Source organism: Chlorocebus sabaeus, chromosome 26 (assembly GCF_047675955.1).
Source record: "Chlorocebus sabaeus isolate Y175 chromosome 26, mChlSab1.0.hap1, whole genome shotgun sequence".
In the NCBI taxonomy this organism is placed as follows: domain Eukaryota; kingdom Metazoa; phylum Chordata; class Mammalia; order Primates; family Cercopithecidae; genus Chlorocebus; species Chlorocebus sabaeus.
Genome location: NC_132929.1, coordinates 3587561 through 3601173, shown reverse-complemented (window position 1 = coordinate 3601173; position 13613 = coordinate 3587561). Strand labels below are relative to the sequence as shown.

General features: G+C 37.5%; 1 protein-coding gene and 1 pseudogene across 12 annotated transcripts in view; both read left to right on the top strand.

Moving 5' to 3' along the window:
* LOC119619277 (uncharacterized) overlaps nucleotides 1-13613 on the top strand; it is a 146305-nt gene that overhangs the window by 130766 nt on the left and 1926 nt on the right. For all 12 annotated transcript variants that reach the window (XR_012091411.1, XR_012091413.1, XR_012091412.1 and 9 more), the window contains one exon: nucleotides 1-13613. This exon is cut by the window's left edge and continues 37871 nt beyond it. The gene's annotated coding sequence lies outside the window, so the exon portion shown is untranslated.
* On the top strand, nucleotides 3208-3278 carry LOC119619473 (small nucleolar RNA SNORD115; annotated as a pseudogene).

Below are 13613 nucleotides of genomic sequence, written 5' to 3'. Positions count from 1 at the left end.
AAAAATCACTCAATGTAATTCACTATGGTAACATAAGAGAGAAGAAAGTTACATGATCATATCAAAAGAGAAAAAGCATTTGATAATATATAAAAACTATTCTTTATAAGTCTCTTTATTGGAACTAGGAATTTATGGGAACTAAAAATTGAAAAAAATTTAATGAGATAAAGGGTATTTACAAAATAAATTAATTGTAAAATTATTGACAGTGGAGATTGAAAAAGCTTTTTTATGAGATTGGGAATAAAAGAGGGATTTTTTTTTTCTCATCATTTCTATTCATTACTATACTGGATGTCCTAACTAGGGGAGTACAGTCATAGAATAAGGATTGGAAATGGAAAGGTATACATTTCATTATTTACAGACAAGAAACAAGTCTGAACGTGATCAATTAAAATTAGGAAGTTAATTGAGCAAGATTGCTGGATTAAAAAGCAGATAACTAAAATTAAATGTATTTCTATGTAAAATGACAAATGAAAAATGAAGTTTTTAAAAGATAACATTTTGGGGAACATCAGAAACATCAATACCATAGGAAAAAAATCACACAAAATATTATAAACATTATGGAAAGGAAGCAAGTAATACCTTACAAATGGAGGGATATAATATATTCAGAGTGACAAATTCAATGACATATACTATTCATGTTAATTCTCCCCCAAATTCACTCAAGGATCCCAGTGCAAGAGCATTCTAAATCTGAATGCCATTTTTTTAAATGTTCAATCTAATTTCAAGAATTATATATGATACAAAGAGTCAAGAAGAGCCAAGATAGTCTTGATGAAGATGGACAATTTTGCATGAGTTACAGGGCCAAAATTTAAGGCCTACTATCACAAGGTTACAGTTACCAACAAAGACAGAAAACTAGCCTAATGGAACAAAATAGAGACTCCACAAGCAGATGAACGGATATATGATTACTTGATTTATGATAAAAGTACCACTCCTGCATGATGAGGAAAGAATGATTTGTTCAATAGTGCTGGATATCAATACGTAAAAAAAGTGAAGTCCTTTTCAAACCATACAAATAAATCATTTCTAGGTGTAATGTTGGTCTATTCATGAAAGACAAAACAGTAAAGCTTCTTGAGCATAACATAACAGGAGAATGTCATCATAATATGGGGGAAAGTGAAAAATACCAGTAACACTAAGCACAAAGGAAAACATTGATGAATTGGTTTGCATCCAAATTAAAACTTTTATTTCTCAAAGTATATAATCAATGAAGAAGCATCATATAAAAGATACAACATTTACATGTCAAACATTTAGAAAACACTTAAATGGGTACTTCACAAAAGAGGATATCTAAATGGCCAATACGCTTATGAAAAGGTATTCAAGGTCGTTAGCCGTGAGAAAAATAATTCAGACAACAGTCAGATAAACATCTTCCAGTGTATCTAGACAGTCCCCAATTTATAACGGTTTGATTTACAATTTTTCCACTTTGTGATGTTGTGAAAGTGATACGTATTCAGTAGAAACCATACCTTGGATTTTGATTTTTCATTTCCCGCTCTAGCCACTGGCTATATGACACTCTAGTGAGGCTAGGCAGCAGCAGCGAGCCATAGCTTCTAGCAATCATGCAGTTATGAAGGTAAACACCAATACTTCATTGTGTACTGTGTTGCCGTCATTTTGACCCACTGTAGGCTAATGTAAGTGTTCTGAGCACATTTAAGGTAGGCTAGGCAAAGCTATGACGTTCAGTACATTGGGTGTACTAAAAGTATTTTTGATTTACAGTGTTTTTAACATAGTGGATTTATTAGGAGGTAACTCCTTCATAAATCAAGGATCATCTGTATAAAATTTGAAAGTCTATGTGTTTTTAGAATTCTCTTAGTATTCACTAAAGTTGAATGGAGGCAACATACTCTCAGGCCAAAATATGTATATATTAGATATGGTGCCATATCTAATAGCAAAAATTGAAAACAAAGTGCCCATGAGGAGTTGAACGATAAGTAAACCTTAAAATATGCACATATTCTCTTAAGGAACACAGATACTATTGTGACTAATTCTTCTCCATGTGCGATCCACATAGATGATAAGATCCTCATGAGAAGAACCTAATTTTACACTTGAACTTTCCTTTGATTGAAAGATGAGAACTCTTGTGATTATTGGTATCATCTCTATGATATCATGTTATCTAGATTCACATAGTCTTAGCACCATTAAAATAGAAATTCTATTTGTGGGCTTCAGATAATCAGTCCCCTGTGGGAAACTTATTTTCATCCATCTGTTTCCTTCCAACTGAGCAATCCCTTATTTTATGTTAACCTGATTTTAGTGGTTCATTGTCATAATTTTTAGAAATTACACCTCATTTTTTTCCTGTGATTTTACTGTATTGAAGTAAATCTGGTTGGCATGATATACAATATTACATGAATGAAATTTGCCTTTGGTAACTGAGAAAGTTCAAATAGACCTTGGTTCTAGTGAAGACTTGTTTCTAAGGAATTTAGATTCATTCTTTCAGACAATATGAATATCATGGGGTCTTCTTCATGAGTTATCTATGTGAAGGGATTCTTGTAAGATTTTCACCTTTTACCTGAGCTTGCCTTGACTGAAAGTTGAAAAAATTTTGTGATTCATTGGTATAATTTCTACAGTGCAATATTTATTTGGATCTAAGCATGCAAGTAGACAAATTCATCCCTATTATAGTATTTCAGGTTTGCAGTGCGTTATGACATTTGTAGATCATTGATGGACAATGAATATTCAAGGAACCTGGCAGTTGTACCCAGGGGATTGAGATCCAGATACCTGTTTGTTTGCCCATAGATATAAAATTCAATAAAATTAGGAGCTTCCTGATATCTAGTTTACTTTTTTAGGAATAACACCCATGAGATACAGTTCTCATCTACTGCCCTAGTCCTGTCCTTAGATAAATAACACCAGAGGAAGAAGACTCTCTGGCCTCTTACATCAGGAACACATGAAAAGCCATGCTGAATCTGTATGAACTCCAATATACTTTCACAGAAGGGTTTAAGGATACCAACCCTGGTTATAATTTTTAGGACCAAATATATATATATAAATATATAAAATATATATTATATATCATATATTTTAAAAATATTTTATAATATATTATATTATAATATATAATTATATATTATATATATTTTAAAAATATATATATATGGAGTGTCATGGTTTGGGTCTTAAGGAGGTTTGATGACATAAAAATTATGCTCATAAGTATTATGCTGAGACCCATTCTTGGGAGGAGATGTGGGGGTGTCCTAGGCTATGCAAAACATAGCTATGGAAACAGAAGTTATTAAGAGAAAGAACAAGCAGTCTGAGAATTTAGATAAGAGATTGCAATAGAATAAAAGCATCAGATTAGTGAATGTTGTCCTAGTAATTTGGAATAAAAGTAATAAAAACTGGAGGCCGGGCGCGGTGGCTCAAGCCTGTAATCCCAGCACTTTGGGAGGCCGAGACGGGCGGATCACGAGGTCAGGAGATCGAGACCATCCTGGCTAAGCCGGTGAAACCCCGTCTCTACTAAAAAATACAAAAAACTAGCCAGGCATGGTGGCGGCGCCTGTAGTCCCAGCTACTCGGGAGGCTGAGGCAGGAGAATGGCGTGAACCCGGGAGGCAGAGCTTGCAGTGAGCTGAGATCCGGCCACTGCACTCCAGCCCGGGCGACAGAGCCAGACTCCGTCTCAACAAAAAAAAAAAAAAAAAAAAAAAATACTGGAGTCAGACTACTAAATGGCAAAAATAGGGACTTGAAGAACTTAATTTTATACCTGAGCTTTGCTTTGATTGAAAGTTGAGAAATCTTGTGATTTGTTGGTATCATCTCAAATCAACTTATTTTTCATCTCAACATGAAGAATATCAGCTCTAGCCTTTTGGAATTTCAGCAACTCAAATGCTTGTTAGAACTTATCCAGGACTGCTTGGAGGACCCAAAATACTAATAATCCATATGCCTTTTTTTCCAGCCAAAATTAGCTATCTTAAGAGTTACTTTTCAGTGCTCTGAGGATATCCACAAATATATCCCAAGGCACTCTGCAAATGTTTTCAGTCTGCGGCCCTCCACACTGGGGATGCACACTGGATTGTTGAATGGAGTGTTGCCTCCATTTGACTTTGATTGACTTGGACAGACACAATAAAGACCACATGAAAGCCCCCTCATGAAGGAGGGCTACGAACTTGGAGTCCAATTCTCCACCTCCCCTGACAGTTAGGCTGTTCAGTGCCTTGGGAATCCAACATGAAGGACTGCTTATAGCAGTCCTTGAAAACTTTCACAGAATGTGAACTGGGAGAAGCTAAATGCTATACTCACAAGCTGGGTGACTTCTCCATTGATTTTTACCATAGTTCACTGAAATATTTTCTAAACTAACAGGTATAAATTCACGGATAGATTAGAATAGATCCTTGGTCCTCTCCATTTTTCTGGCACTTTTGTTGCCAGGAATTCAAATACAACTAAGAGAAAAAGTGGGTAGCTAGCAAGAACAGATAATTTCTCAAATGTTGGTAGCAGTAACCCAACTTTGAGAAAATATGGAGAAAGAAAAGGAAAAAAAAAAACCTTAAGACTGCAGTGTTAGCTGCCCAGTTACAATTATTCACAAAGTAACAAACGCTTATTTCGGCCACCAATAAATAAGAGGGCACAAGCTAATGGGAAGTTAATACATCACTCTTGTAAAAAGTCAACACATTAGAAAAAGGAATCTTGGATGAGATTGAGAAAGATGCAAGGGATAAAACCTGACAAGCTTTACAACCTCCTTGAGGAGGTCTTCCCTACTCTATAAAATCAGAAAATAATTGGCAAATGGAGCAAAGCATGGGCAAAATTGATATAATGAGGAAACAGAGCTGGGAATAGGATAAACTTATGTGTCTGTTTCTTTTTCCCATCTTTTAATCTTTTTCTACCCTTTCTTCTGGATACTAGAGTAACGTATTCCACAATTTCTATAGACCTTTTCTGTTTTATCCTAAAGTAGGAAAACATCCAAAATACAAGTATTTCTGGACTATCTCCTACCTATTCTTTCTCCTCTGAGGTTTTCATGCAAATAGGCCTTCTCTAAGGAAAATATGCCTTGTCTCCTAATATTCTCAGTAATCTTTTAGGAAAGGGCCTGCTGTATAAACCAAGGGCTATGATCTTCTGTACTCTGAAGAGAGTGCTTTCGGAGCTTCTGGGATGCAAGGTATCTGCATTGCTAAGTATGGGCTTTCTGAAACAAAAGATGGCTGTGGGAGAGTGGGAGTCTCACTCAATGCTGGAGAAGCACCCCCAAGTTACAGAAAATAAACCCATATCTATGAGTCCTAGGAAAAAACGATAATGATTTAATAAAAGAGATCAATACCATTGTTGTTAACTTTCAAAAGAGAAAAAACCTTGACCATGTATAGAACATTTTCTCTATTTTTACCTCAAATACAATGTAATTAGGAAATTTAATAAAATATGGCATAGGAAAAAAAGACACATTCACTTCATAATGCTTCCATATTGCCTGTGAGAAAGTTAGGAAAACTTGACAGGGAAGGTCAAACTGTTTATAGATTTACGCGTGATCTTAGAGAAACAAGTTGTGATTCCTCTGACACTTGTAATTCCCAGTCTTGCTACTATCTTAATATCTGTTCCTGAGTTATCTAAGTATTTTTCTGTCATGGATTTATGTTCAATGTTTTGTTCTCCACGTTTAGCTGGGGAGTTGAGGTTCCTGTTTGAGTTTACCTGTGGAGCGGGAGGCTTTCAATATTTGTGGCAATGGATCTTCCCGGAATTCAGAGAGTCACCTACTGTATTCTCTGGGCATTTATAAGAAAATGTAAAGAATTTTCCTCACATTAGGATTCTATGCTAATTATTATTGATAGCTGCTAATACCTTACATGCTAGTAAAGAAGACATTTTAGCTTTACTAAATTTCTTAGACTCCCAGGACATAAAACCTTGCTAGCTAAGTTGCAATATTATCAAACTGAAGTAAAATATTTGGAATCTGTGTTCTTGGCAGATGCAAGGTGGTTGCATCCTGAAGTCAGCCTAATATACAAATGAAACAACATACTAAAAAAACAAAAACTTCACTGATTTTGAGGATTAATTGTGGATCTCTGCCTTTTATGAAAAGGCTAAGCCTCTCACTGAGATGGTACATGAAACATCACTAGAACCTTTTACTGAAGTCAAAATAAGGCTGAAGAAGTCTTTTATGCCCTTAAAATAGCAGCTAATTCTTCACGTGTATTACTTTTTTAACCTTGTTAAAGAAGCGGTTCTACCTTTTCTGTCTTGAGATTAAGGGTTACTCCAAAATTAGGCCTTGATTATAGGCACATTGCTTACTTTCCTGGGTTCTTGTATTTTGTTTCTCTGGAAATGCCATGATATTTACAAGGTAGAGTGGCAACCACTCCCCTGATTGAAAAGGCTCGTTCATTCCTTGACTCTGGGAAATTTAACTTACTTACAGGTACTTCATGTCATTACTGCTATTTTACAAGTTCATAAGACACAGTACTCATCAGTGTGCTGTCAAACGAGCTAAGAACAAGTCTTACTGTCTAATCCTAATGCTGTTCTAGGCAGGTGTAACCTTTTGACAGCTACTCTGTGGCCAGATCTTGACAGAATAAGTTGAACATGACTGTCTCAGAGTCATTGAGGATGACACTGGAGCATGATCTGATTTATCTAATATTCCTATTCCCAGTGCTGACTGAATATTCATCTATACTCTGTGTGAAAGACCCACAAGGGAATATAAAAGCATCTTCTATGGTAATCAACCCTCATGAAGCTTAGAGGCTTCTGTTTTTCAAAACATAAAATCAGCCCAAGTGGCAGAATTGTAGTGATTATACCAGCTGTTAAATTAGCCACCAGTTGTAAAGCATATACCTATACTGATATTAACTATATGTCTGTGGTCTGTTATGTGACTAGCCAACTTTGGAAGAATAGATGCTAATATCAATAGTAACTAAAATGTTACATGAGAAACTAATTTCTGATTTAATAGAGTCATTCAAACTTCTCTAACAGATTTATGTAATTGATTGTAAAGCTCACACTGGAAAACAAGATTAACTCTTTAAAAAGAAATTAATTTGCAGACCTAGCTGGGAAGGGCTTCTAAGGTTTAAACTGGGGAACTCAAACCCCTATCACTTCTATCAAAAACCTCCTATTCATAATTTCAGAAATAGCCAACTCTCTAAGAATTAGAAAATTAGGAATGAAGGAGAACTAAGATGAACACCATAGGAAAATGAGAATTACATAATGAAATCTTTCCTTTATTCCAATTGTTATATGATTGAGTGGCTTTTTCATACCACCACCAAGTTCATTCAAGCAAAAGGAATATACTGACAACTTGAAATCTCTGTAATAAGATCATGTAATTCAGGAAATAATATGAAGATATGCTCTTTTTCAGAAAAATACTTACCTAAGATAAGTCAAGAAAGCCGAAAGCCTGCTGAGGCCAATGATACCTAGGATCTCCTGGCACAAGAACTTCATAGAACTTCCCCCTTTAGAAGATATTCAGTATTCTTACCAGTGTTGTGTATTGGTGTCTGGATAGGCTAAAGCAGATGCTCAAACAGTGATCAAGCTCTTACTGAATCATATCATCTCAGCCACTGGAATTCCTGAATATCTGGAATCCAGTAGAGGAAGTCATTCTATGTCTATGGGAATTTGGGAGCTTTGTAATGCTCTACAAATACCAATAACTTACCTACCTGTTATCCCCAGTCTTCTGAACAAGTGGAATGAATGAACCACATGCCCTGAAGAATTATTTAGCTAAAGTAGGTAAAACTTTACCATCCGTTTCATTTAAAATAACATTAAATCCCTCTAGCAAGCACAACATTTCTCCCTTTGAGTTTGGAAGGTCTACGAATCTTGGGCTTAAGCCTAACCCATTCTCTGATACAATGGAAAACCCTCATGACCATACATGATACTTAAAGAGTTTGTGGGTTTCCCTGGGGCTCACCTTGCCAACATGTGGCCAGATGCTGAAAAAGCCCCCTGGGAATGTGTCATTGATATTGAACAGGAGGCTCAGTCTGTATCAAAGTGTTCTGATGACAGACTATGACCACACTGGACAGAACCCTATCAAGTGTGGTTGAGAATTCATAGTGCTATCAAGATGAAGGAGAAACTCAAGTGGATACGTGCTTCACATGTGAGACCAATATCCACCATTGAATGGGCCTTAAGGATAAATTCTCTAGACAGTAACCTTGAATAATATGGAAGCAGAAGAGAAAAACTTATCTGACAGCAGGAGAGATAGACTGTTTTGTTATCAATACTTTCTTCTTAATTATTTTGAGCATTACAATTTTGATACTTAGTTTGTATCAATTGAACATAAAGCTTATTATTAGTCTTTCTTTTAAAAATTAGTATCTCAACCTCAAGGAATTTTGTGGTAATTAAAAATTGTCCTGAATATGAGATGAGGACTCAATAAACCCCTTTCTTTGTCATAATACTTCAAACTCACCAACTGGATGATTTAAATTTGGAAGAAATGAAAAATTTCACATCTTCCCACTGATTAGCCAATATTACTGAAAAAAAATCTTAAATATGATCACCCTTTGTGTTATTGAAGATACTGATGAGAAGAAATATTTAATTAAGTTGAACTAATTATATTCAAATTGAAAGTCCCTGAAGGTTATCACAAAACTCCAACAACTCTGTATCTTTTTTTGTTTGTTTGTTTGTTTTTGAGCAGAGTTTCACTCTTGTTGCCCAGGCTAGAGTGCAATGGCGCTATCTCAGCTCACTGCAACCTCCACCTCCCAGGTTCAAGTGATTTTCCTGCCTCAGTCTCCCAAGTAGCTGGGATTACAGGCATGCACCACCATGCCTGGCTAATTTTGTGTTTTTCATAGAGACGGGGTTTCTCCATGTTAGTCAGGATGGTCTCGAACTCAGGTGATCCACCCGCTTCAGACTCCCAAAATGCTAGGATTACAGGTGTGAGCCGCCATGCCTGGCCCAACTCCATATCTTAAATAGCCATGGGGGTCCAATTTAATAAAGCTTAAATAGATACACAGATGAGGAGGAAATATCCCAGCCCAAATGATGAGGGTTAGTTTCTTCAAAACCCCCAAAACATATCCCCTAAAAATGAGCTTACCCTGTTTAGAACCTGGCAGTCTCCAGTCCCCATACTTATGAACTCAAGGATAATTAAATGGTCTGTATCATTTAATATTACAATAGCTAATGTGAATAAATGGAATTCTACTTGTACATGATAGGCTTTACCACTATGAAATGTTTTTACACAAGGACTAAACTGGCACTATGATCAAACTAAAATAGATTTCTTTTTTCAATAGTGGGGTCTGGCTTTGTTGCCTACACTGGAGTACAGTAGCACAATCACAGTTCTGTATTGCCTGTAACTCCTGGGCTCAAGGGATTCTCCTGTCTCAGCTTCCTGAGTACCTGGGACTATAGGGACGTGCCACCATGCCTGCCTATTTTTTCTTTCTTTTTCCTTTTTTTTTTTTTTTTTTTTTTTGTAGAGTCAGGGTTTTGCTCAGGCTGGTTTCAAACTTCTGGCCTCAAATTATCCTGCTGCCTCGGCCTTCTGAAGCACTGGGTTTGTGAGCCGCCATACCTGGCCAGAGATTATTAAATATAGTATTAGGGGGAATAAAAATTAGGACTACAATTGTAAACTCTTCTGATATAGATACAATTACTGATAAACTTAGTGCCTTGGACAAATTTGCAGAAAGATGCAAACATGATAGAATCAAAATCTAAACAAGATATGAAAATAAAGAAAAACAAAAATGGAATTGGGAAAGCATTTGGAATTTAACATCTGGTAATAAAATCCTATTGCAAAAAAAAATATATAGTAAAGAATTTTCAGAAACCTTAACTTGCATGAGGGCCACTGGTTATTCAACAACTACAATGTGTACTTGCTGGTACTGAAGTACAAGATTATACCTACTCAGGCAAACAATTAGGTATGGACATACTACTGTCTATGTAGAGATTAAATGATGGTGTAAAATGATTGATCATATTATAGGTAAGAGAGCCAAAATTTGGCATCGCAGATTGAAATTTATGAAAACTGAAATAAACGAATTTCACTAAAGTACATTTTCTTATGTACATAGTTTATAATGTATTATATAATTCATGAATCTTCAAAAGAAACATATTGAGCTATTCAATAAAAATTTACATTACAGCTTTAGGCCACCGAGCCCCATCTGTTGATTATGTACTTGGTATAAATTAGGGGGGAAAAAAAAAACGAGAGTGAAAACTAAGCCTCAAAGTATAAAGCATGTAGCAAAACAGACTACTAAAATTCTCAATTTCTAACCCTGTTATATATGGAGAATTCTTATGTGGAGGTAATAAAGAATCTGTTCAAATATGCACTAGTGGTATGACAGTTTCAAATAGCCCACTGAACTAGGAAATATTCGCTACCAAGGAGGTCAGGTATACCGATCTGGTCAACCTGGACATTGACATGAGATGTTCTTATGGAGTGACAGCTCCACTTGATGCTATCCTGTCACAAAATATTACTACCTCATGTTGATATCATTAACAGTTGAATACAGAAAGTAAGGTCTCTCTACAAGACAAGACCAACATCTCTGTAATATAAATGGGACTCTGAGTGTAATAGATTTAGGGTTTCTGAAAGAATTTTGAAAGTTAAGGATCCAACACCTGTAATCCCAGCACTTTGGGAGGCTGAGGCGGCTGGATCACGAGGTCAAAATATTGAGACCATCCTAGCCAACATGGTGAAACCCCGTCTACTAAAAATACAAAAAAAAATCAGCTGGACATGGTGGCACACACCTGTAATCCCCGCTACTGGGGAGGCTAAGGCAGGAGAATCACTTGAACTGGGGAGGCAGAGGCTGCAGTGAGCCGAGATCGTGCCACTGCACTCCGGCCTGGCAACAGAGGGAGACTCTGTCTCAGAAAAAAAATAAGAAAAAGAAAAAGACAGTTAAAGATCCTAAAAATTCCAACAAAATTGGAATATGAGACTGAGTAAATTCAATTCCAGCTAAACCCAGAATTGATTATGTTGATGAACACATGAATTTAATGTGTGTGAAAACATGTGAACTCCTCGTTGTCAGTCTAATGAGAGTGAGAGCAAAAAACACATCAAAGATGCAGGGAAATAACAATACAGAATAGGCTCATAACTGCATTCTAGATACTGGGATTGCTTTCTATTAAGGTATATAATTTTAGATCCTTGAGGAATCGCCACACTGTCTTCCACAATGGTTGAACTAGTTTACAGTCCCAGCAACAGTATAGAAGTGTTCCTATTTCTCCACATCCTCTCCAGCACCTGTTGTTTCCTGACTTTTTAATGATCGCCATTCTAACTGGTGTGAGATGGTATCTCATTATGGTTTTGATTTGCATTTCTCTGATGGCCAGTGATGATGAGCATTTTCTCATGTGTCTGTTGGCTGCATAAATGTCTTATTTTGAGAAGTGTCTGTTCATATCCTTTACCCACTTTTTGATGGGGTTGTTTTTTTCTTCTAAATTTGTTTGAGTTCTTTGTAGGTTCTGGATATTAGCCCTTTGTCAGATGAATAGATTGCAAAAATTTTCTGCCATTCTGTAGGTTGCCTGTTCACTCTGATGGTAGTTTCTTTTGCTGTGCAGAAGCTCTTTAGTTTAATTAGATCCCGTTTGTCAATTTTGGCTTTTGTTGCTATTGCTTTTGGTGTTTTAGACATGAAGTTCTTGCCCATGCGTATATCCTAAATGGTATTGAACTAGAAATACCATTTGACCCAGCCATCCCATTATTGGGTATATACCCAAAGGATTATAAATCATGCTGCTATAAAGACACATGCACACGTATGTTTATTGCAGCACTATTCACAATAGCAAAGACTTGGAACCAACCCAAATGTCCATCAATGAAAGACAGGATTAAGAAAATGTGGCACATACACACCATGGAATACTATGCAGCCATAAAAAAGGATGAGTTCATGTCCTTTGTAGGGACATGGATGCAGCTGGAAACCATCATTCTCAGCAAACTATTACAAGAACAGAAAACCAAAACCGCATGTTCTGTCTCATAGGTGGGAAGTGAACAATGAGGACACTTGGACACAGGAAGGGGAACATCACACACCAGGGCCTGTTGTGGGGAGGGGGCAGAGGGGAGGGATAGCATTAGGAGATACACCTAATGTAAATGATGAGTTAATGGGTGCAGCACACCAACATGGCATATGTATACATATGTAACCTGCATGTTGTGCCCATGTACCCTAGAACATAAAGTGTAATAATAAAAAAGGTATGTAATTTTAGAATATCTCACAAATAGCCCATGCAAAATCCTGCTGAAAGGCAACCATAAATAGAGAAAGAATATGTAAAAAAGTGGCATGGTCTAGTATATGCCAAACAAGGCAAGGGTGTATAAAAACCTCAAGGTCCCAGTATGAGAATCGTGCTTGTATTGCACACCCATGAAAAAGTCTTCTAAAAATTATTTTTTAAAAACTACATAGAATGGGTAAGATGAGAAAAAGGCATAAAATGGTCAAAAACACTGGGAGAATTCAAGGTTAATTTTGACAATGGTAATACAAATAGAAAAACTGACAAAAAAGAAAATATGTCTTACATTCGAAAACATATAAGTAGTTGTATACAAATGAAGACACGTACCAAAAACAAATTACAAAATATGAATCCATATATATATATAAAATGTACAATTTCAAACAATTCAAAAGTAAAAAGATGCAGGACAATAAAATATTCACAAACACGCTCGAAAAATAAATGCTGACGTCCGAATTAGACCAGTTCAACAGAAGTGTGGGGCGTGGATGGGGACCTACCTCAAAAATCACGTGGCGCCCAGGCCAAGGCTTCGATTTCCCGTGCACGCTTGGAGAGGATGCCTGGGAGGGCACCCACCATGCCCAGGGGCAGGCTATGTGACTGCCAGGTATGCAGCTGCAAGTGGTTTCTGGGCCAGCCTCTCTGGTTGGTCATGACCTGGTTGGTGGCCCTAGCCTGTGCCGCCTGGTCCTGGAGTAGCCCAGGGGGTCTAGCTGGGGGAGCCGGCTTGGGCAGCGGAGGTGCTCCCGGGGCCCTGCAGTAGGGCAAACCCTCTGCATCTTGGGTGAGCCCAGTGACCCGCCTGCCCTGTCATTCCAGGGTTGGGTGGCAGGGAGGGCCAAGGGTGTCTCGCATCTGTGATGGGTCAGTGTTTCCAGCAAGTGAGTCTATGGAGAAAGAGCCTACCTGAGTCTGCGCACCCTACTGCCTTCATGAGGTTCTGTTTGGACACCTGTCCTACTCCTGTCCCCCCAGATGGTGACCGCGGAGGAAGACTTGCGTTGGGCCCAATGGCGCTGGGCCAGTGTCTGTCAGCCAGGTGCCAGCCCCTGGTGCGCTGAAGCTCAGGCCCTTCCCAGCGCCCTGGCCTCCTGCACTGAGCTGTG